The sequence below is a fragment of the Cibotium barometz genome, chromosome 2 (genome assembly GCF_041138505.1).
Source record: "Cibotium barometz isolate CiBa-2024 chromosome 2, ASM4113850v1, whole genome shotgun sequence".
Lineage (NCBI taxonomy): Eukaryota > Viridiplantae > Streptophyta > Polypodiopsida > Cyatheales > Cibotiaceae > Cibotium > Cibotium barometz.
The window spans coordinates 11748787-11774962 of record NC_141047.1 but is presented as its reverse complement, the minus strand read 5'-3'; positions in this window follow the sequence as shown (position 1 = coordinate 11774962).

The following is a 26176-nucleotide window of genomic DNA, read 5'->3' as shown; positions in this document are numbered from 1 at the left end:
GCAAACTCTTATCATAAATTGATAATAAAAATTCAGGAAAAGTATTTTTTCATAATGTATTTTCATTCCGTAAGCCTCGTTAATGAAGAATTTTCAATCAAAGAATTTTTTTATAGAAAGAAGTTCCCTACTTATCTGGTATTCCGACCTCACCCAGTCTCAAGATATGACTGCGTTCACCTTCGAACATCTCATCTCTTCCGCTTCAACTCGAACAAGCCGAGCAAGACTTGCACGCCATTTTGAGGAATTATATTTTCCTAACCTAGTGGAGAGACAATAGCATAAGTGGTTTGCAGGGCTATATATCCACGTCTCTTGCAACCGGCATGCAATGCTGAGGCAGAACCTCTCATTGGCCATGATTTTGATAAAGCTAAAAATGACGCGTGGTGTCATTCTATATCATTCAACACCTCAAAATTTCAGACTTGCTTGCCGAGTTTATAGACTCTTTAGTCGATTTATCCCTAAGGAGCAAATAATAGCTTTCCTCACAATTAGAGAAATTATGTAACAAGGCATGACTATGGCCCAGCACCGTCGTCTTATGCATCTTCCAAGGAGATTTTGAATTTTGGAGCCGAGCCACTCTATGTACTTATTGCAACTTGTATATAAATATATAAATGTTTTTTTTATTTAAATAAAAATAAAAAAATTTCATGTTATTTAAGTGATTGTTTACGGACGATCAGACATATGTCATAGATCTCCAATAAGATCAATTGAGGAGCCAATTATGTCAAAATTTATTAAGACACACAAAAAGGTTGTAATTGTGTGATATAATTCATACAATTTGTTATTCAAACTAAAATTCGTAAATTAGTAATTAGGACTTCAATTAGAAGTACCGCAATTGTATGGAACCCTGACTTGCTTGAGGCCTAGACATGATGGTATTTACCTTATACTTTCGAGTATCATGACTATCCGTATATACCGAGGGTATAACTGCAGCTCTTTACCGAGAGTATATATATACGAGTAAATCCAAGACTTGAAATTATAAGCATTAATGCTATCCAGTTGATGATTTCGAATGTGATTGATATGAATTTTTAATTCTGTTTGAGAACTGATGAATTGATTTGGATTCTGATTGAAAAATGATGATCCCTGAAAATGGGTTGAAATGTAATAAACTGAGCGAAACCACAATGTGGATGATTGGGACGAGTCCCTGTGATAATATTCATAACTAGAATGATGATAATGAATTCAGCAAATCACTATGAGATTAGTGGATTGTGCTGTCAAATTGCTACTGTTAACACTTGACACGGTAGATCAAGTTAAGGGATGACAAATTGAGAACTTACTTGTCTGAAATTCCCGTGGAGGAATGTTTATAAAGAAATTTTTCGGTCTAATGGACCATTATCGTGTTAAAGATATGAATGATATGATTGAATAAATTGTTATTTAATGATGAGTTCTATTTAAGGGATAATTATCCCCATATTCTGTTGGGTTGACCAGAATATAAGGAACCCTAGAATAAATGGGATCTTTAAGAAAAAGAGTTGTCCTCTACTTTGCGAGATGAGGACATCTCGCACTTTTTAAGTGGGGTAGAAAATAAGATTCCTCCCCTAGCCTTCGAAGTATGCAGGAGTAAGAATCTCCCTTTTTGATCTTATAATTATCTCTAAAATAAAAGAAAGATTCTGTTTAAAAAGGGAAGACACTTTCCCCATAATACCTTCTCAGGAGCCCACCTGTTTTAAGGATTCAGAACGATGAGTTCATAAGTGAGAACTGATGTTTTGGATGCCAAGGTTTTGGTCATCAGTTAAAAAGACTGCGTGACTCCTACCATGAAAAGGGCACAGGGAAGTCTAGAACCCAAATTAAGAGACCAATTCCTTCATACCAATCTAATCAGGGTCCGTTCTCGGACAAGATTGCTTAACTCCATTAACTAGGTCCGACCCATTGATTAGGGTCGAGATGACCAGTCAAATGCTTGGCGACATAGAGCAACAGATGCAGGCAATTCATAAAGATATAAAAGCTGCCCAGGATCGACAGAAACAATATACAAATAAGAAGAGGACAGTCAAAGAATTCAAAGAAGCAGATATGGTCTTCAATTGAGTACGGACGAAAAGAAGTTCTTTATCTCTTGGGGAGTATAAGTAGTTATCTCCCAGATATTGTGGACCAAAGAAAGTAAGTGACTTAGCCTACGAACTTCTTTTATCTCCTCATCTCAAAGTTCTTAATGCCTTCTATAGAAATATGTGCCAAACCCAAATCATGGAAAGATGGTAAAACTTCAGTGGCAAGATACCGTTGGCTTCTAGGTTACGCTAGCTCCTTCCTTTATATAAGTCGTAACTTTTACTTGTCGCTCACAGTAATCTTACTTCCATTGATATCCTTTCTTTCTTAATCTCCTTCATGGCTTGGCAACAAGAATTAGTTTTATCCATGATGATTTCTCACCTTCAAGAAGCAAGCGAGTCTGTGAAGAAGGATTTTATAGAACTGTATGAGCGCTCACTTTTTCCTCACCTAGGAACTTCTGTAGCACAAACCAAATGGCGGACCTATCAAGACATAACCAGGGTAACACCGTGGGGTCAGCAGTACTTTCGTAACAATGTCCGCTTGGCTATGGTTATTGAAGCTTTGGGTTTGGGTCCCCGATACTATTACGTGATGAGATCAAGGCATCTTGGGTTTTCTGAGCGGGTCTTCTTACTGGCGTGTTTTCTTTCTTACCAGAAGATATGCCTTTACCCCGTTTTTGGCTTGCCTCTCAGAGGTCCTTTTGTTAGATCACCTCATGCCACTGAGATAGGTGCGGCAATAACCAGCAGAATTATTCCCATAGATGAGTTACCTTATACATGTGTAGCTTGTGAGTGCTGCTTTTGTGACCATATGATGGACGGGCTTATGGAAGTGTAAAGAGTTCTTCTATCTTTACTGTATATGTTCCAAGAATGAATAAAGTTGAAATCTTGTTCTTGTCTTGAATCTTGCTCTCTTTGAGACTTTTCTTGATGGTTAATCTTAATTAAATTTTTTCTCTAAGTCTCATATTTGTGTATCTTGCGAAATTACCCCTAGTTTGCGAGATGAGGACATCTCGCATTTTTCAAGTGGGAGAGAATGTAAGATTCCTCCCCACCCTCTCAAGATGTCCAGCATCTTCCCCTGTAATCAATCCCGTCTTCAGAAATATAAAAGATCTTGTCTCTGTCTATTTTGACATAGAGAGAGAAAATATTCTACAGAGAGAATATTCAGATTTTGAATATTTTTAGATAGAAAAATTTCTCATATTATTAAAATTAATTCCCCTGAAATAGAAATTCAAAAATAACTTTTCAATGTGCAATTGGAATTTATTGGAAATGGGTATAAAGGACCTTAGCCTAAGGGTCTAGATTTTTAGAAATTTTTGGATTATGGTCCAATTAAGGTTCCTATGGGCCAATAGCATCAATCCATGTGTAGGGAGGAGATAAATCCAAATTGTAAAAGAAGATACCCAAAAATGAGTAAATGCTCACATAAGATGAAGAGTTGACTATGTACAAGGTTTATTAGTAAGAAACTATGAGTAATATAAAAAATATGAGATATTTTGGGTATCCAAAAATGAGTAAATGCTCACATAAGATGAAGAGTTGAAAATATACAAGGTTTATTAGTAAAAAACTATGAGCAATATTAAAAATATGAGATATTTTGGATATAATAATTCCATTTTGACACATATGTAAGGAAGGGGAGTCCATTAAAGGAGGTGCATATTTCACATGCTTGAATGAGTTTTAAACTCAAAAATAATGTGATATTTTTATCTCTCCTCTCTCTTGAATCAAACCAAATCAAAATGAAACCAAATCGAATCAAAAAGGAACCAAACTAGATCCAAATCTAGTCCAAATTCAACCAAACTGAATCTGGAAAATTCTAGAATTCAGTTAGCTTTGGTTAGAGCTTCCCTCTCCTATAAATAGAACATGAGTCCTTTGAAAAAAATAGAAGAATTTTACTATACTAGAGTTATGCTGAAATAATGCTAATTTCTACTATTCTCTAAAATTCTCTCCAAATTGAAGAAATTGGAGCTTTCCTCTTTCTTCAATCCCCATTGATGGCTCCATCAACATACTTAACCAATTGATTGGTTGAGGGCCTCTACCGTGAACAAAGAATCAAGCAATTTGTAAGGTAAATGGTGAATTTTGATCTTTTCTATAATTTCTCAATGCTTCTCTCTTCTCAACCCCTCTCAAGCTTGAGAAGCTTAATTGGAATAGTTTTTGAATGCTATTGAAGTTAATTGATGAATGGTAGTGAAGAATTACATAATTTGATGAATGCTATTGAAGTTAATTGATTAATGATAGTAAAGAATTACATAAATTTCCATTTATGCTTAATTCTAATGGTTTTTATGTAATTTCTCTCTCTCACTCAAGAAATGGTCATACTCATGACCCATTCTCAATCCAAATGAAGCTTTTCATAAAGCTTTTCCTTAATCCAAGATTAATCTATGTTTGAGGTCAAATTAATGGCTTTTTTCTATGCTTTTAGTTTATGTATTTCATGAATATTGATGATTCAACCCATTATTGGGTTAATGATCCAATTAGGGATCATTCTAATCATTTTCTTAATGATAAGCTTTATCCTTCAAAATAAATTGAGATTTATCAGTCATAGAAGCGGAGCTATGGCAAAATTTTTATAAAAATTACACATAAAATAATTTTATTCAAAGCATGAAAAGAGAACTTTCTACCATGTTCTAGGAATTATCATCCTAGATTAATTGAAAGAATTTCATTGTAATCATGGAGAAATTGATTTTTATGTTATGCATAATTGATGATTATTTTATTGTAAAAGTGTTACCTTTATCATATTTGGATTTCATGCATAGAGGTATGCATAAAAGAATTATTATTTTAATATAAAAGTGTTTCTTTACCATATTTGGATTTCATGCATAGAGGTATGCATAAAAGAATTATTATTTTAATATAAAAGTGTTTCTTTTATCATATTGGATTTCATGCATAGAGGTATGCATAAAAGTTGATTATTTTAATATAAAAGTGTGACTTTTATCATAATTGGATTTCGTGCATAGAGGTATGCATAAAAGTTCTTTATTTTATTATAAAAGTGTGACTTTTATCATAATTGGATTTCATGCATAGAGGTATGCATAAAAGTTGATTATTTTATTATAAAAGTGTGACTTTTATCATATTTGGATTTCATGCATAGAGGTATGCATAAAAGTTGATTATTTTATTATAAAAGTGTGACTTTTATCATATTTGGATTTCATGCATAGAGGTATGCATAAAAGTTGATTATTTTATTATAAAAGTGTGACTTTTATCATAATTGGATTTCATGCATAGAGGTATGCATAAAAGTTGATTATTTTATTATAAAAGTGTGACTTTTATCATATTTGGATTTCATGCATAGAGGTATGCATAAAAGTTGATTATTTTATTATAAAAGTGTGACTTTTATCATATTTGGATTTCATGCATAGAGGTATGCATAAAAGTTGATTATTTTATTGTAAAAGTGTTACTTTTATCATATTGGATTTCATGTATAGAGGTATGCATAAAAGATATTCTTTTTATACTAAAAGTGTGATTTTCATCATAAATGGATTTTATGTATAACTTAGATGCATAAGAGAAATTCTTTTATTCTAAAAGTGTAATTCCTACCAAATTGAATTTATGCATAAGAAGATGCATAAAAGATTGATTTTTAAATTCAAAGTGTCATTCTCATCTAAATTGAATTTATGCATAGGAAGATGCATAAAAGAATGGAATTTCAATTCAAAAGCATTATTCTCATCCAAATTGAATTTATGCATAGGAAGATGCATAAAAGATGGATTTTTAATTCAAAAGTGTCAATTCTCATCTAAATTGAGTTTATGCATAGGAAGATGCATAAGAGATGGAATTTTAATTCAAAAGTGTCATTTTCATTTAAAATGAATCTATGCATAGGAAGATGCATAAAAGATTGATTTTTAAATGAGATGTGATAATATGTGATAAGATGTGATAAGAGGTATATGAGATGTGATAAGAGGTGATAAGATGCGTATAGGAAGTGATAGGATGTGATAAGATGTGTATGAGATGTGAAAAGATGTGTATGAGATGTGATAGGATATGATAAGAGGTGTATGAGATGTGATAGAATGTGTTAAGATGAGTTAGGATGTGTTAAGATGTGTATGGGACGAGGTAGAGAGTGTATCTGATGGGATAAGATGTATATGGGATGTGTTAGGGTGAGAATGGATGTAGTATAGATGTATGGATGTAGATACGGATGTATGTATGTATGTGGATGTGGATGTATGAATGAGGATGTGAAAATGGATGTATGTATGTAGATGTGGATGTATGGATGTGAATGTGAATGAAGATGTGGATGTAGATGTATGGATGTAGATTCGGATGTAGATGTATGTATGTGAATGTGGATGTGGATGTATGAATGAGGATGTGAAAATAGATGTATGTATGTAGATGCGTATGTATGAATGTGAAATTGGATGTATGTATAATGTGGATGTGAAAATAGATGTATGCATGTAGATGCATATGTATGAATGTGAAATTGGACGTTTGATGTGGACGTACGAACATGGATATGTATGTAGAATAATGAATGTGAATGTGTATGTTAAATAATGTGTAGTCTATATGAGTGAATGGATGAGAATGAGTACACATTGAATGGAATAGGGAATAAGTAATGTGGTCCGAGAGTGGATAATGTGGAAAGACGAGAGTTCGTTATAGAAACTGTATTTTGTGACTGTTTGTAAATGACTGTTTTATGTCAAGAATGCTGGGGAAGCATTTTGACCGTCTTGAGGATTAAGGTCATGAAGACCGAACTGATAAAGTTGCAACTGCTGACGGAGAGTCAATGGAGGACGTCTCGCGTAGTAAGGTCGGCCGAGGTCTTGACCAGCCTCGGTTCGATTTAAATGGTGAGCTTCCGGCTAGGGGGCCTAGGAACTCTTTTCCTTGGTACCCGGGACAAAACCTAATCAAATTCCTAATTGGATCCCATCACTACAGTGGTTGGGAGGTTGGCTAACCCATGGGACTGGGTGGGGTTAGGCTGGACTGATGGATCCGTAAATCGAGATTTAATTTCTATTACTACGATAGATGAAGTAAATCCCGGATAGTAATTGTTCTATGGATAGGAATCAACGGCTGTGCCTCTTGATGGGGAAAAAAGCGTTGATCCCAATGATCCAAGTGCAAGTTTCTTCCTTGATCTGACCAAGTACCGTTAGAGGTGCAGTCGGATCAGTTTGCTCAGTAATGATCTTGACTACGTTAGAGTAAAGAGTTATCCTGGTGGAATCGCCCGTGCTTTCCAGATAAGGAAAGTTTTTCCGAGTTCGGTTTTGGAAAAGCCGACGGATTAGTCTCTTGTCCGGATATCCGTGGGCGAGGCCCCGAGTGTGAGACCCTGACCTGCGCAAGATGTGTTACTTCCACTGCTAGCACCCCGAATCCGTTGCGCGGTGGGAACAGGGATCTTACAATTGTGACATTTAAGTGTACTACAGTACCGCTACAAAAAATACAGCAGTTTGTGCAGGACAAACTAGAGTGCTATTTCTGGTAAATTTGTGTGTCTGCTGGCAAGATGTCAAATGATGGCATAAACCAGATTGTTGCTGAGAAGCTTGATAAGAACAACTTCCATGCTTGGAGGTTCAGGCTGACAAATTTCCTGATGGAAAAGGGCTATTGGGACTATATAGAAGGTGAGCATGAAGAGGCACCGGAGATACCGGACATCAATCCAACTGCTGCAGATGTGAAAGAGTTCAAGGATTGGAATCAAGGAGCCAGAAAAGTTATGTATTGGCTCTCTATTAGTATACCAGACACCATGATCGGGCACATATAGGATGCCAAGTCCCCCAAGGAGGTGTGGGACACCTTGGTAAAACTCTATAAAACGAATACCAAGGCACGAAAGATACTGTGGAGAAAAAGAGTACATCTGTGAATGACTATGGAGAAAAAGAGTATGTCTGTGAATGACTATGCATTGAAGATAAAGGGTATGCATTGAAAAAAAAGAGTATGTCTGTGAATGACTATGCATTGAAGAGTATGTCTGTGAATGACTATGCATTGAAGATAAAGGGTATGCATTGAAAAAAAAGAGTATGTCTGTGAATGACTATGCATTGAAGATAAAGGGTATGCATTGAAGAAAAAGAGTATGTCTGTGAATGACTATGCATTGAAGATAAAGGGTGTTGTGGAATCCCTTGCATCTATTGGTGTTTCAGTAGATGATGATGATAAGGTGGAAGTCTGTCTACGTGGTCTCGGGCCACAATACAAGGCGTTCAAGACGTCTATTCAGACTCGGGAAAACATTTTCAATTTTAGAGATTTGATGTCTTTGTTGATTATAGAAGAGAAGATCTTGGGTGAAGACCAACAGTCTTCACAAAACAAAAACAGTTCAGAGCAACAGGCCTTCTACACAAGTTCAGGAAGAGGACGAGGTAGAGGAGGTCATGGACGCGATCAAGGAGGTGGCCGAATAGGTAATCAAAATTATGGCTAGCAGTAACAACAACAACAGTCCCAGAATTCACAAACAACAACAACAACAACAAGCAGGTGTGGAAGAGGCCAATTCAGAGGCAGGGGGAGTCAAAGAGGTCGTGGAAATTGGCAAAGGCAGTATAATGATACATATGGATGCTTTTATTGTGGTAATCCTGGACATGTGCAGGCAGATTGTTATAAGAAGCAGGCTGACATGCAAAATGGAAAATTGTAGCAAAACAACTATGCATCCTCGAGTAGAAACAATGAGGATAATGAAAGGTTGTTTGTTATGCAGCATGTCGTTAATGCCATGTCTGAAAATGTTGAAGCAGCACATAAAGATGATGTATGGTACGTTGATTCACGTGCTTCAAACCACATGACAAGTCATGGGGAGTGGTTCAAGGAGATGAAGAACCTTGAAAGACAAGGTTTTGTGGAAGCAGGGGATGACACTGCTCATCCAATTGCCCATGTTGGAGATGTGCCATTGTCTATGCAGGATGGCAAAGTGAAGTACCTTGCAGATGTACTTCATGTTTTGAACATAACAAAGAATTTGGTTTCAGTTGGCCAGATGATTGAGCAGGGTTTGTAGGTTCAATTTAATCCTGATGTGGTTATTATATTGAAGACTTTAAAGACAAGTGCAGGTTGGTTGCAAAAGGCAACAGAGTGGGCAAAATGTTCACGTTGAATGTAAACATGCCTGAAGTGAGTACTGCGATGTCTGCAAATGGTTAAGGAATTGTTGCAAACACAGACATTTGGCATAAAAGAATTGGACATGTGAATGTGCAGAGAATGAAGCCTATGCAGACTAAAGGAATTGTGATAGGGTTGCCAAAGTTTAAAGTTGAAAGTATGCAGAAAATATATGAAGTATGCCAATCTAGAAAGCAAACAAAGCATGTATTTCCACGTAACAGATATGTGAGTAGAAATGCACTAGATGTTGTGCAATCAGATGTACAGGGTCCTACGAAGACCATGTCTATGGGAGGCTATAGGTATTATGTGACATTTATTGATGACCACACAAGGAAAGTGTGGGTATACTTCATGAAGGAGAAGAGTGAGGTGTTCACTCACTTTCAGAATTTCAGAGTTATGGTTGAAATAGAAACATGGAAATATGTAAAGTGCCTAAGGTCAGATGGAGGGGGAGAGTACTTCTCCAATGAGTTCTCTGAATTTTTGAAGAAGAATGGTATTCGGAGACAGTTTACATTCAAATACACTCCGCAGCAAAATGGAGTTGCTGAGCAGAAAAACAGGCACATTGTTGAGATTGCGCGAGCATTGATGGAAGAGAAGAATATGCCGCATAGCTTTTGGGTTGAGGCTGTTTCTATATCAGTTTACATCATGAACAGGACTCTAGAAGCCATACATGATGTAACTACAGAGGAGAGGTTTACTGGCAAAAACCTGATTTGTCTCATCTAAAAGTTTTTTGGATGCATTGCATATGTGCATGTGCCAGATGAGTTGAGAACTAAGCCCAGTTAACAAGATGGCAACAGTGAGAGTTGTGATAGCAGTGGGTGTGTCAAAGCAATGGCCTTTACATGAGATGGGGATGTAAAGAATGCATTCTTGCATGGGGATTTGCAGGAAGAGGTGTATATGTTGCAGCCACTTTGGCTATGAGGATGTGAGTCACCCTGAGCATGTTTGCAGGTTGAAGAAAGCCTTTTATGGCTTAAAACAATGGCTTAAAACAATCACCAAGAGCATGGTCTGACAAGATTTCTAAATATCTTGTCACTATTGGCTTTCATGTAGCTAATGCAGATTTCTCGATGTATGTGAGACGCTGTATGTGAGACACGATGATAGAGGGGTTGGTGATTGTTGTCATCTATGTAGATGACTTGATCATTACGGGGGACCATGATGCAGAGATCTTTGATGTAAAGATCTTGCTTAGAAAGAAGTTTGAGATGAAGGATCCGGGGGAGCTCAGATATTTCTTGGGCATTGAGGTGATTAGGTCACCACATGGTATTGGATTACTACAGAGACAGTATGGCATGGACATGTTGTCCAAGTATGGTATGACAAGCTGTAAGCCTATCTCAATGCCATTGGATCAAAATGGCAAGTTGAGTGCAGATTCACGAGAGATTTTGGAGGATCCTACTATGTATAGGTGCATAGTAGGAAGCTTGATCTACATGATGACGATGACCAGGCCAGATTTGAGCTATGTTGTTGGGTTAGTGAGTCAATTTATGCAGGTTCCTCGAAAGCTGCATTTGGATGCATTGAGATGCAAAGTGAGGTATGTGAGGTCTACTTTGCATTGTGGACTATTTTATGAAACTGGGACAGAGATATGTGTACATGGGTACACAGATGCTGATTGGGCTGGTAGTATCTCAGAAAGAAGATCTACTAGTGGCTTCATGTTTTCTTTGGGGAGTGCTGCTGTGACTTGGAGCAGCAAGAAGCAGCCTACGGTTGCTCTATCTAGTACAGAGGCCGAGTACAGGAGTGCTGCTATGGTAGCATGTGAGGTAGCTTGGTTGAGAAAGCTACTTGCAGATTTGGGTTTATCAGTGGTTTGGATAGACAAGTTGTCATTTTCTGTGACAACATTAGCAGTATACAGTTGTGGCTAGGAACCCAATTTTTCATGCTCGTACAAAGCATATAGAAGTCCACTACCATTTTGTCAGAGAGAAGGTCTTGGGTGCCAGGAGACGTTGACCTTGTTTATGTCAGCACACAGGACCAGGTCGCTGACATCTTCACCAAAGCATTGGGTATAGAGAAGCTCCGCAGATTCAAGGCTTCGATTGGTGTACATGAGATAGAGTTGAGCTCGAGGGGGAGTGTTGAGATATCGAGCTCATCTAGTGAGGCGGTGGACACTGATGACCCGCTTGTGGGATAGGCCCCACACTTACACCACTCGCATGGTTGGTGAAATCATGGGTGATATGCGGCCGGTGGGATGACAGGCTGTGTTATAGCTGGTGTAGTTATAGCGCCAACTCATTTAGTTGGGTTCACACTATAGAGAACCCTAGTATGTATTTGGTTGAGTACCTTTTCATATGTGTGTACTCTTATCTTTGTATATGGTGTGTTGAGTGTTGAGTGAAGAAGAAGAAGATTTTCAGCCTCTCACCTTATGTGTTCTCTATTAGGGTTTTGTGAGTGTGTGTGTGCTTGCAAGAGCTCAAGCTCTCTTCTCCCCTACATCTTTTCAGTGCTTGCACTACCTCTCTTCATTTACTTGTTTATGCATTTTTTTAACCAAAGAAGGATTTGGCAATAATGATCCTTTCATACTAGAATTCTTCATCTTTTCCTGCAAAGTCTTATAAACGGCTGAGTACTCTCTGTGTGATATACCAGCCTCATCAAGTATTTCCTGGATGTCCTGTGGATTGAGTTGATTATCTTTGAAAAAGTTGTCTATTTGCTTTTTTGAGACCTTCTTATATTTCTTCTCGTTCATCAATGCTTCTGCATACTGGCGATCTAAAAGAAGTCTTAAATGTGCGCCAGAAGGTTCTGTCGTTGATTCCTTATCAGGGTGCAATAATGATTTGATATCATATTGAAATGCAAAAATTGATATACATGAACATATGCAATAATGATTGCTATTCATAAAATATCACAATAGAAACAATAAACCAGTTAATAGAAAGGAGCTTACTTGATTGCATGTATTCTCTTCTTAATGCCACCACCTCCCAGCTTCATTTGCTCAATATCCCTTAGGTTTTTTTGTCGTTTATGGTGGAGACCTAATGAGGCCTACTTATGTCTTAATTCAAACATTTGTTTTTCAAGCCTTGAAATGGTTTCCTTATTGCTTAATAACTTTTGCACACAATGCTCCATGGTTTTCTTCAAATGAATGTTCTCCTTCTCAAGCAAATCTCTTTCCAATTTAAGAACATTGCTTGTTGCTTCCAAATGATGTGTATATCCTAGGAGCCCATTATAGCCATCTCCAATAAAGTTAAGCAGAGATGTCCTATTCTTAAATGGGGGTGTGGAGTTTGCAAAAAGGGTCTTTTGGATATAACCTCCCATCAATCCATCAATCTATGTTTTTCTTCCCTTGCATCCTCAACATCTCTTTAGAAGTAGTACACAAAGTATTAGGTTTATTTCTCCTACTTAGAGGTTCATATTCATGTTCAAGCTCGATGTGCAGGTTGTAAATGTCTCTTTTCTCTATAATCCTCCTTGCTCTTGATCCCTCTGCCATCCTCTTGATTCTCTCTCTGTTCCTCCTTGCTCTTGATTAGTAGAAAAATCTGAATGGAAAGAGAAAGAAGCCAAAATAGTAAAAAGAAGTAAAGAGTCCAACTAATTTGCAAGAAAAACCTTGATTTTAAAGGTACCAATACCTCCAAACTTTGATATGTAATAACTTCGAAATTTGAGGTAAAGTTTCTTGTAGGGAGGGAAGTCGAAAACCTTCAAAATTTGAGGTGAAATTTCTTACAGGGAGGGAACTCGAACTATTTTTGGATGATCCTTGGTTCGAATTTCAAGAAATATTCTATTTCGGCTTGTACGTAGAGATTTTGAGATATAAGCCATTAAACTTAGAGAATTGACCAATTCATTGTTCATGTAGTAGTACATATAGTACATGCACGGATTGAAGACTTCGAGAACTGGCAATATTCTATCATTTTTATGTACATTTAAGAATAGAAATATATCTTCTATATCTCAAGAAAATGCCAAGAGAAAATACACCAAAATCAATTTCACCTTAATATTTTTTAGGCTTTTTGGATTATCTCTCTCTAAGCTTAGTTGTTGGCACTTCTTAGAGGGCCCAAAGTTGAGTCCAAAATTCCCCTAATGCCAAGGTGAAACATTGGGCCTTACAAACCCTTGTTCTAACAGCTGCCTAAGCTGTTCCTTGAGTTTAATGGCTTCAGAGACTGGTATCTTGTACGTGCGTTGGGCTACTGGTTGAGCTCCGGGGATCAATTCTATCACATGATCTACTTCCCGAATTGGAGGCATCTTTGTTAGCTCTGTTGGGAATAAATCATCATACTCACTTAACCATTCTGATTCTTTAGCCTTTAACTTTATGTCTACGAGATTCATTTTGATAACGTAAATAAGCTGCTTCTTTCTAAGTCCTTTCAGTAATTTTGAAGCTTTTACTAATTGCAGAATTGGGGATCCTGAAATTCCAGTTCCTTGAACTTTGTTTCCGTGAAGGTCACGGAAGAAAATGGTTCCATTGTGATAGTGAATGTCACCTTGATTTTTGTGGAGCCAATCCATTCCAAGGATCTCGTCAAAAATTCCCAAAGGTAGGACTCTGAAATGACAGTCAGTTATAATCCCTCAAATGACAGACAGTTATATTCCCTGAAATGACAGTCAGGTATATCCCCATCTGGATTAAACTGAATACGATCTGTCTCATGGTGAGTGAAAAGGATCTTTCCTGTGGCCAATTCAACTTGCATAAGTTTCCCTCATTTATGTTCTAAGACTAGCTTCTGCAAGCATTCAGGGGAAATAAATGAATGAGTACTACCTGAATCAATTAAAAGTTTGAATGACTTACCCTTATACTCAGCCGCCGCCGGAGTATGGATGATAGAGAATTGACGATTTGGCCCTTGGTTTTCAATTGCGACATAAATCTGGCCTCTTTCCTCTTCCACTACTTCTGCTATTGTACTTTCTCTGGCTATTTCTCTGGCTACTGCGCAGACTGGGGTGGAACTCTATCTCTTTGGTTACCCCAATTCTGGGAGGGAGTTCTGAGATTACTCTATACAGAGGCAGATGGCTGAGCTGGAATCCTCCTGGGATGGCCCTGATTTTGACAAGACGCACCCTGATTTGATTGATAGGAAGGGGCTGGTCTCTGCATTCTATGTCCTTGACTTCCGTGTCCTCTTGACATGGCAGGAGTCGGGCAGTCTTTAAGCTAGTGACCAAAATCGTGACATCCAAAACATCTGTTCTCACTTCTAAGCTCATCCCTTTGAGTCCTTGAAAAAGGTGGGGCTCCTGAGAAAGTGTTCTGAGGGAAGGGTCTTCCTTTACATTTGAATCTACCAGCATCTTGATTCTGATCGAGGCCTTGCTGCCTCTTTGGGGGAGGAAAGTTTGAAGCACTTCCTGGGATTTGGAACTTTTTAAAGTTTGAGGGTGCAGGCTTTGGTGGGCCCTTGACAACAAATTCCTTGGCAAAGTCCTTTGCCATTGTGACAACTTCTGTCATTGAGACTGGTTTGGCATTTTTCACTAAAGTGTCCAATGGCTCGTTCATTCCTCGAATGCTCTTCATCCAAAAGTGGAGAATATTTGAGGAGAAGGATAAATGCCTGATGGTATTCTTCAATTGTTTGGCTATCCTGCTTCAACTCCAAGAACTCATTCATTTTGGTTTCCAGGAAGCCTGGAGGACATAACCTCTTTCCTGACTCTGGGGAAAAGTCTAGGAATGCTAGACAGATTTGGGGTATCCATCTAAAAATCCAATTCAATTTATGACTTTTCAATTTATGAATTCATTTCAAACATGATCTTAGCAAGTGAAAACATTTTTTTCGCAGATTTACTTTAAAATTTTAGGCATTTTCTGCTGTTGTTTCATAAGTTTACAACAGCGCTTTGATACTAGCTGTGAGATCCCACTGCCCTCTCTGCGCACCGGATTCCTAGTTGCTCTAGCAGCGGAAGTAGCTTCTTCATGCGTGGGGCAAGGTTTCCCACTCGGGGCCTCGCCCTTGAATGTCCGGACACGAGACCAATCTGGTGGTCATGTCCGAACACAAGACCAATCTGGTGGTCATTCCGAAACCAAAATCGAAAAAATTTCCCTTGCCTGGAAAACGGGGACGATTCCACCTTTTTGATTTCCTTAACGAATTTTCTAACACGGTCAAGAGACTAAGCTAACCTTCACCTGATTAAACCAGATAGAAGGAAAACTATTACAGACTTAACTTGAAGGAATCAACACTTTTTTCCTAACTGAATCAGGCACAGCCGTTGATCTATTCATTTGAGAAGTCTTCAAGTTATTATTTAACTATTCGAGTTCTAAGGGTATTCCTATTATTCAATTTCATTATTAAAACTCTGCTGATTCCAGCCTAACTCCAACCGGCCCATGGGTTAGACACCGCCCAACCACTGGAATTGGTAGAACCAGACAACTCTACTGATTCCAGCCTAACTCCAACCGGCCCATGGGTTAGACACTGCCCAACCACTGGAATTGGTAGAACGAGACAATTACTCACCCACCCAAAATTGAATGCCTTTCTTAACTTTTGCTTTCGAATACAGATACGCACACACTCCTCTTTAAACTTTAACTTATAAAACAATCCATTGGCAAATAGTTATTGATTACAGATGTCATAACTCAAAATTTCCATCCAATCCTTGATTCTTAAAAAAAACACTATCACTTTGGACTCTCCATTGAGACCAGCTCGTCAACAACGAGATCCAGTAATAGATTACAATAATCATTGGTCCATCATACAATATCTTCCACGACATACGCATGGGTGTCCTCGGTATTGCGATCCCGTGCATCGCCTGGTCAGAACCCTCCAAGATCCTCCTTAGGTGTCCTAGCACTTCACTCAGGGACCGCTTCGTTGGCCCTCGTCCATCGTACCGGAAGCGCACCATTTTAACCGTGCCGAGGCTGGTCAAGACCTGGCTTTGCCGCGTGCGCTGTCCTTTGAACACTCCTTGCCAGCTGTTGCAAACCAAACTTTCCTTAGAAAAACACATATACCAAATGCTCCCTCTAGCATTCTGGCATAAGACAATCCTATAAGAAAATAGGGTTTCTATGCAAGTTTTCAGTTTGATTCTCTTTTGAATACAATGAGTATATCTTAAATCAGTATCCCCAAAACTTCTGATCATAATTCTAAATTCCAATAAGAGAATTCCTCGAAATTCTGTAACTTGATCCACAGATCAATTCATAGGATCTTAAACTTAGTTTTAGGTTTGGTGGGAGATTGGAGTGTATTTTCCTGAACTTGTCACATCTTCTTTCCTCGAAACTGACAAAAGAGTTTGGTCTTGGTCATAGTCTGATTCTGGGTTCGACTTTGATAAGGTTGTTCCTGAACTATCTTTCTCAAAAAGAGGGTGACTATTTTACTGAATTTCATTCATTGAATACTCATTTAATTGATTTCTAAATTAATCACGAATTTTGATGAGGAATAAATTAATCATTTATCTGAATATTTCGACTTCGAAAGATTTCTCGAATTTTCTCTTTACAATCTGAGTGAATATGAAACGATAGAAATTCCTCTCTCAGAGTATTTACTTATTCACTTATCAAATACTCATAGAAATTAAGCATAGACTTAAAGAGAATCTAATTTTTATATAAACATTCTTTATGCATCTATTTATACTCTTCACCTTATGTGAGCATTTACTCATTTTTGGGTATCTTCTTTTACAAAATTGGATTTATCTCCTCCCTACACATGGATTGATCCTATTGGCCACTAGGAACCTTAATTGGACCATAGTCCAAAGATTTGTGAAAATCTAGACCCTTAGACTAAGGTTCTTTATACCTATTTCCAATTAATTCCAATTGCACATTGGAAAATTCTTTTTGAATTTCTATTTTAGGGGAACTTATTTTAATAAGTTGAGATAATTTTTTATCCAAAAATATTAAAAATATGAATATTCTCTCTCTAGAATATTTTCTCTCTCTAGGTTAAAACAGTTAGAAACAAGGTCTTTATATTTCTGAAGAGGGATTGATTACAGCCTGGGAAGATACTAGACATCAAAAAGGGGTTGGGAGAGGAATCTTACATCCCCATTGCAACTTGCTTCAAGGTAGCCTAATATTATGGAAAGATTTGAAGGATTTTAGGGAGGGATGCCTCGGGGTAGGCATGGAAGAAGCCATAGAGCTTCCCTTCTGGTCCACAAGACCACCCCAAAGACAATGGATCCCGTTGATCACCACCCAAGCCATAAAATCTTTGCCACTTTGCGCACAAAGCGCGTAATAAGAAGTTAGCTGGTAGAAAAAGAAGCCAAAAACTTGATAGAAGAAAGCGCTAGGGCAAAAGAGACCAAACAGGTGCCCAAACACTTCAAGACCTTTCAGATGGTCGACAGATTTGTGCAATATGACTCGGCCCAAAGGTCCCACATTGGACAACCAAGGACCTCGTATAACGATCTGACCAAGGTAAAATAAATTAACATGGTAGGCTCGGGTGAAGACCCGGGTGAAGACCCGAGGCCAGTATACATTGGAGATGGCCTCTCTTTTTAAAGGAAGAGACTGAGCTCGTTGCTGTACTCATAGAATTCCAGGATTGCTTCGCCTGCAAGTACATGGATTGGAAAGGTATACCACCCAAAGTAGTCAAGCACACCCTTTTGATGATGGTCAATGGAGCAAGACTGGATGAACGAAGGGCTTATCCTTTAAACTTGAAATATTCCAAGATGCTCTGGGAAGAAATCGATAGACTTATTGACACCGAATTCATCTACAAAATTTAGCACACACAATGGGTATCACTCATTGTGATAGTGCCCAAAAAGAATGGAAAGGTAAGGGTGTGCGTGGACCTCAAAAAAGGTCAATGCTGCCATAATACGAGATCATTATCCCTTACCCTTCAATGCTCCCATAATACGAGATCATTATCCCTTACCCTTCAATGAACATGTGCTTGAACGAGTGCAAGAAAGGAAGCCTAAAACTTCCTTGATGGATTCTCCTGCTACAACTAGGTGTTGATCGACCCTAAGGATTGATAAAAAAGAGTGTTTGCAAGGAATGTGAACTTAATGCATACTATGTCATTCCCTTTGGGGGGCAGACCAATGCCCTCGGCACCTTCCACCAACTAATGTGTAGGGCCTATAACAAGGAATATCTTTGGATATTCCTTGAGATCTTTATGGATGACCTCTGTGTCAACTCCTCATGGAAGGCACACCTTGACTGCTTATGTAAGGTGTTGGAAAGATGCAGGTTATATCACATTCCATTTAATCCACTCAAATGCCAATTTTGGGTTAAACATGGGGTTATCCTAGGACACAATGTCTCCCAATAGGGAATCCCCCCACGGACGATAGTAAGTTGTAGCTCGTCCTTGAGCTGCCCCCACCCACCAATTTTAAGCGAGTCCAGCGCTTCATGGGACATGTTGGCTATTATCCGCGATTCATTTTTATGTATGTTGATATATCTTGACCTCTTTACGGCAGACACTTGCTCCTTTAAGAGTGGACAAAGGAATGCCAACAGGATTATACCACCCTTAAGAAAGCCTTGTCTAGTTCTCCTATTCTCAAGTCCCCTAACTAGGACATTATCTTTCATGTCCACATCGATGCCTCTGCTTTTGTTGTTGGATGTGTGTTGGCCCAACTTGGTGAACACAAGATGGATTTTCCCATCAGCTTTAGCAGTGAACTTAATGAGGCTGAGAGAAATTATACCATGATGGAAAGAGAAGGGTTGGCCATGGTTTTACACTGTTAAGAATTTTTGCCATTATCTTTTGGCGACCAAATTTATCTTCTTTGTAGACCATCAAGCTTTTCTATACTTAGTAAACAAGCCCTATACAACAAGAAGGATCACCAGGTGGTTGCTGATCTTGGTGCTTGAGTTTAACTTCATCTTCACAGAAAAGGAAAGGCTCATAGTATGTCTTGGCAGACCGTATATCAAGAATCCCCAATGGTGAGCCACCCCACTGGGAGTTGATGGATGATTTACTAGATGCCGCCCTATTCTAATTATGCCTAATTCCTAATGGTGAGCCACCCCACTGGGAGTTGATGGATGATTTACTAGATGCCGCCCTATTCTAATTATGCCTAATTCCTAATGGTGAGCCACCCCACTGGGAGTTGATGGATGATTTACTAGATGGGGCGAGGCGGTAGCACACTTTTTAGCCAATACCAATGGACCCCCTTGTAAATAAGGACCGTGCCTCATTAAACAGGAAAACCCCTACCAACTCATTATAGGCCAACTCTACAAGAGGGAAAAAGACAAGATTCTAAGACGCTATGTTCGTGAAGATGAGTGTCTTCCTTCTAGAACAAGCTCACTCTATCTGTGTTGGGAGGCACTTTGCAGTAGATATCACTGCACAAAGTCCTCACAGTCGGGTTTTGGTGGCCCCACGTTGATGGTGGCTGATGTAGTAGAATACATCAAGTGGTGCAATGAATGCCAATGTGCAACAATCCCCCGCTTTTAAGGAAAGCATGCCGATGGACCTTGTTGTGTCCTTGCAACCATTTGAAAAGTGGGGCATTGATTTCATTTGGCCCATTATTCCCACAGTAGCCAAATACACTCAAGCCCGATATATAATTGTTACCACACGGAGGACTATTACACAAAATGGGTCGGCCTGTAAAGCTGATGCAGGATCAACTGCAAAATTCCTATATGAGTCAATCATTACACGCTTCGGTTTCCCCCTTGAGATTGAGGTAATCTAATTCCTCTTACAAGAATTCCTTGTCACTCTCATAGAAAGTCCTTCGCAAATTACCCCCAAGCGAATGGCCAAGCCAAAAGCACTAACAATGTTTTGTGTGCCATTCTCACCAAACCTGTTGAGGCTAGCCACAACGATTGGGGAAAAAAGTTGTCGGCAGCACTCTGGGCCTATAGAACCTCCTACAAGGCATTCACCTCCTATGTGCAAGACCAAGTTACAAAATCTTAGGGCAATTGAAGCCCACCTAAAGGAGCCCCTACTACCAAAGTCTCAGCTCTAATGCTGGCCTGACATGCGCGCAATAGAGGAAAGACTAGGCCTACCCACTGTGGTAGCCATTGAAGCTTCCATTAAAGCTTCAAAATAAAGTGTTTTTTTGCACTAATCTTCTCTTCTTGGCTCTAAGTCTCTTAAGTGCTCTTGTGAGGGCTTGTTCCAGATGCTCTGAAGTTGTTGGCATACACCATGAGGTGTTCATAAGTCTCATTCATCAAACTTCATCAAGCTTCATCAAAGTGTTCAACATTCCCAAGTGTGCTTATTAGCACACTAAAGGTGTTGCTAAACACTATTGATGGGTGTAGCCATCAACAAAGGGGAGCCTCTCAACATTACAAAGTGTTTCTAAACACTAAGAGTTTTCTTAAACACTAATGGTGAATCTAATCACCAATACAAGTGTCATTTGATGCTAAAAATGTGCTCTTAAGCACTAATAGGGTTGCTAAATGCTAATGGTGATCTTAATCACCAAAGAAAGTGTTCCTTGATACTAATGAAGCTCTCTCCATCAGAATTAGTAGTTAGGCACAAACCCCAAGTGCTAAACCATAAGCTTCACCATCTTAATCTCCTTTTTTATGCAACATCCTTAGTTTGATTAAGGGTTGTTGCACTCTCATAAGCCTTTCTTTTTCTACTTAAGCCAAAACATCACAAATTTTTTGGTTTTCTTCTTCATCATAAATCAACCCATTACTCTCTTGTAATCTCCCTTCAATACCCAATGTCAAAGGAAAACACCCAAATTAAGAAGTTCTCAAGAGAGGGCTTCTACACTTGGCAAGTTCTTGTCAAGTACAAGATGATGTCCAAAGGTTTTTGGCCATTTATCTCTGGCACTAAGGTTATTGATTGAACTAAGGCTGAAGATAATGAAGATGATGAGAGGGCACAAGCCATCATCATGCTTCATCTTGATGAGGCCCTTATTCACCATGTGGACCAGCTTCCGACTGCAAAGGAGAAATGGGATGAGCTTGACAAGCTCTATGGAGCTCGTGGTAAGAATTCCAAGATCTCACTTAAAATTGAATTTTTAAGCTTGGAGCTCAAAGAGGGAGACAACATTGGAGCCTTTATCTCTCACTTGAAGGGCCTTATGGCTCAACTTGCATCAGTGAATGCAAGAATGGATGAAGATGATGCAGTGGCTATTTTGTTAAAAGTAGTCAAGAAGGTGTACCCCACCTTAGTCATCACCACCCTGAAGAACATACCTAATCCCACTCTTGAAGGAGTCATTCAATCTTGTCTTGATGAAGAAAAGAGGCCAAAGGGAGGAGCTAAATCTTCAAATGCATCAACTTCATTGAATATCGAACAAGATTTGTAACATCAAGTGAGCAAAGTAAGGTGTACCCATTGCAAAAAGGTAGGTCATTTTGCAAATAATTGTTGGATCAAATATCCCAACAAGATGAAATGTAACAAGTGCAAACAAACAGGGCATATCACTTCTAAATGTCCTAACAAAGAGTCAGAGGCTAACTTTGCATCAGCCTCTAACTCCACTGAGAAATTGTTTTAAATCTCAATGTAACAACACCTATATTCCTAGCCTTGTACGCCTAATGTTATAAAGGCAACCTATGTCCAATACCACCTATTCCAATTTTTTTTCATAGTTGGTATTGAGGGAGAGTATTAAAAGACAAAGGTCATGTAAAAGGATAGGAGAAGGGTGTGTGTGTGAATGGACTTATGGTCCACTAGCTCACCTATTTCAAGGCAAAGCTAGAAGGCATTTTGTATGGTGCAAAGGCCAAGTTGTATGCATAAGCAACTTAATAAACAAGTTCATTTCTTGTATTTTTTGGTCTCTCTCCTCCACTCATTTGGATCTAGCATAAGCACCACGTTTTCTCAACAATGATTGTAGAAAAGCCAAGGCATAAACAATGGCTTGACAACCAATTAAAAGACAAGAAAATGAATGAGCGCGACATGGTCCTTCTATTTCAGCACAAAAACACACAAAAAGTAACTCAAGCTTAGAGGCCCTAGTCACTTGTATAACTGTGCAAGGTGTAAGGATCATGAAAAAAAGAAATAATCCGCCCAACAAGAGAATAAAGCGAGGAAAGCCAAGAAACATATCATGGTCAACATGGCCCAAGTGGTCGACCTCAAAGAAGAAACTTGGGAGGTGAAGCCTGCTCAATTATGGTTAGGATTGACCACCCCAAGGAGATTTGCCCAAAAATTAGCTCTTGTAGATACATGGGATAATTACAATTTGATGTCTTACGACACATGGCTTTCCCTCAGGGAACCTCCACTGAAATACACTCTTGCCACAGTCACAACAATTGAAAGATCCGTGTCCCCTTAGAGCAACAAATTTAGGGGTACTAGTAGCGGAAGTAGCACTTCTTGCGTGGGGCAGGGTCCTTCACTCGGGGCCTCACCCACGTATATCCAGACAAGAGACTAATCCCTCGGTTCTTCCAAAACTGAACCCAAAAAAACTTCCCTCGCCTGGAAAGCACGGGCAATTCCTCGAGGATATTTTTACTCTAATGTAGTCAAGAGCCTTAACTAACTGAACTGATTTGACCAAACCCGTAAGTCCATATTCAGATCAAGGAAAAGACTTGCACTTGCATCATAGAGACCAACGCTTTTTTCCTCATTGAGAGACATAGTCGTTGATTCTTTTCCATAAAGCCATTTTTATCCGGGATTTACTTCATCTATCGTACCATAACAGAATTGAGTCTCATTTTAGGGATCCATCAATCCAGCCTAACCCCATCCTATCCCGTGGGTTAGCCAACTGCCCAACCACTGTAGTGATGGGATCCAATTAAGAATTTGGCTAGGTTTTGTCTCGGGTACCAGGGAAAAGAGTTCCCAGGTCCCCTAGACGAATATTCATGCAAACTTAGAACTAGTCACACCACTTACAAACCCAATATGAAATTGCCTTTTTCACAAATTCACGTGTCTTTAAAACAATCTTTTAATGAAACTATAGTATCACTGATCATAATCCTCCAAAATATCCGGTTGAATCTTAATTTCCAATTTTTCATTCATCGGTGTACCTATGGCATCATTGGCAGCCAGAACGCTCAACACCTGTCACCCAGGGGCCTTCAATAGTTCCTAGCTCATAGTACTCGGCAATATATTCACTTATAAAAACCAAAATGGAATCTCCTTTGAAGATCAGCAAGATCAACCAAAAGATCCATATAAAAGAGCCATGGACTTATCTGTTTGAGGACCAACAAGGTCAATCAACCAGATCCATGCCTGAATTTCGAAAACAACTCTTCTCCTTGTTCCAATATCTTCCATGACGTACGTGTGGGTATCCTCGGCGACTCAAAGCTCGAGCACCATATGGTAAGCACCCTCTAGGATCCTTTGCAGGTCACCTAGTGCTTCACTCATAGGCCACTTCCTTAGTCTCTCATCCACCATACCAGAAGCTCACCATTTAAATCAAACCGAGGCTGGTCAAGACCTCAGCCGACCTTGCTACGCGAGACGTCCTCCGTTGACTCTCTGTCTCACAGCTCTTGCAACTTTATTAGATAGGTCTCCACGACCTCATTCACAAGACGGTCAAAATGCTTCCCCATCATTTTTGACATAAAACAGTCATTTAAAAACAGGTCATAAATATAGTTTCTATAACAAACTCTCGTCTTTCCACATCGTTCCACATCAATCCTCATTTATTTCATATGTATTCCCATTCTCATCACATCATTTTCCATCTCATCACATCTTTCCTTATTTATCTGCATCAGATCTCATCCGCTCGCATTTACCCATATCCACATCTCATTCATTCACCCCCCAATTCACATCACATTCATTCATATCCATCACATTCCTTCTCATCACCATCCCATCACATACATTCTATCCACATTATATCACATCACTTCTATGCACATCATATCTCATTCATCCACATCCATCCAATCGTTCACATGTACGACTACCCACATCTATCCATACATTCATATCTATCACTTCACATCCACATATATTCATATCACATCACATCTCTTTACATCACATCACATTCTTTCACATACACATCCACATCCATTCTTTCACATACACATCCACATCCATTCTTTCACATACGTATCCACATCCATTCTTCACATATACATTTTTCATCAATTTTTTAAAACAATTGCTGTTGTCATTTTCATGGCTCAAAATCTAATAAACTAAAAACTCTATTTTTGCAAAGATGATAACTCTTAACCAAACAGTTAGATCAAAATAAAGTAAACTAATAAATTGTAGCACTCACTACCATCTAAAATTTGACCATTTGGATCATTAGTTTTCTATCTGAATCTAGAGAAATTGTTTCTTTCAATAAGCCTCTACTATGGCCATGGAATCTATATACCTACTTATCTTAACATCAAATATATTATCTAATTCAATGATTAGATGAAGTGCAATTATTTGGATGAAGTTAGTTAATTTTTTGGAGAAGAAAATTTATATTTTTGTAATTCTAAGTAAAGAATGTATTATACATCACCTAGACATGCATGAATTATTAGTAGTTTTAAAGAGTATTAGATCTTGTATTGACCTTGTTTTTTTCATTTTGTTATTTGACATGAAAAGTGAAAATGTTTTTACCTTTAAATTAGCAATATGTACATTTTTTAAAAGTAGTTTAAAACTATGCTTATTTTGTAAAATTTCTAAGAACATTTCTCTTCAATGTCTCTAAAAGAGTGTAAAATTGATGAATATTTAGGACTAATGAAAATTTAAGATAGCTTGTTGCAAATGACAACTCATAACTCGTCGTCATTTTTCATGACTCACTGTTATACCTGAAAGCTACCCACATGCATTGGGAGCTCCCGGTGCATGCCGATAGCTCCATATGCATGTCCGCACAATTGAAGCATGCTCGTAGATACCGCCATGCACCCGGAGCTTCCAATGCATGTTGGGTTCTCCCAATGCCTGTCGGTAGCTACCTAAGCATGTGACACAACAACACGTGCTTCTCTCTCAAAACAAGGTTGACAAGAGGTCTATGGAGATGTCCTAGGTCATGTAAGAATAGCGGAGGCTTGTCCGGTGCATGTTGATAGCTCCTAATGCATGCCGATACAACTTAAGCATGCCGATAGATACAGGCATACACCAAGAGCTCCCAATGCATGGCAGGTGCTCCCAATGCATGTCGATAGCTACCTAAGCATGCGAGTAGATATTGGCATGCATCGACCTCCCTATTTTTGATATTATGGATGATATCCACATGCTTTTTGATATTGGGATGAGTACACTCAATGCGTATACACGTGAGTCATCAATTTTTGAAGAGTTTAGACATGTGGGTCCCAGTGGGACAGGTCAAAACAATGAGCAACAAGGTAAGCTCTACAAGTAGTGTAAAACACGCAAAGTTGTAATTTTCATTAGGTGTGCACAACAAAAATAGGAGTGCAATTGGCAAGCTGACATCACGAGCGTCTAGTAGATATATTGTCCTATCATCACGATAAACCCGAGGTAAAACCAACGTGCCTCGGCCAATCAGGAGCCCTGTTTTTTATGTCGTCAGATGACATCCACATGTTTGTTGATACTGGGATGAGTACACCCAAAATGTATACAGGTGAGCCATTAAGTTCTGAAGAGTTTGACATGTGGGTCCCACTGGGATAGGTCAAAAAATTGAGTAACAAGGTAAGCTACAAGTAGTGTACAACACTTAAAGTTGTAATTTTTACCAAGTGTACA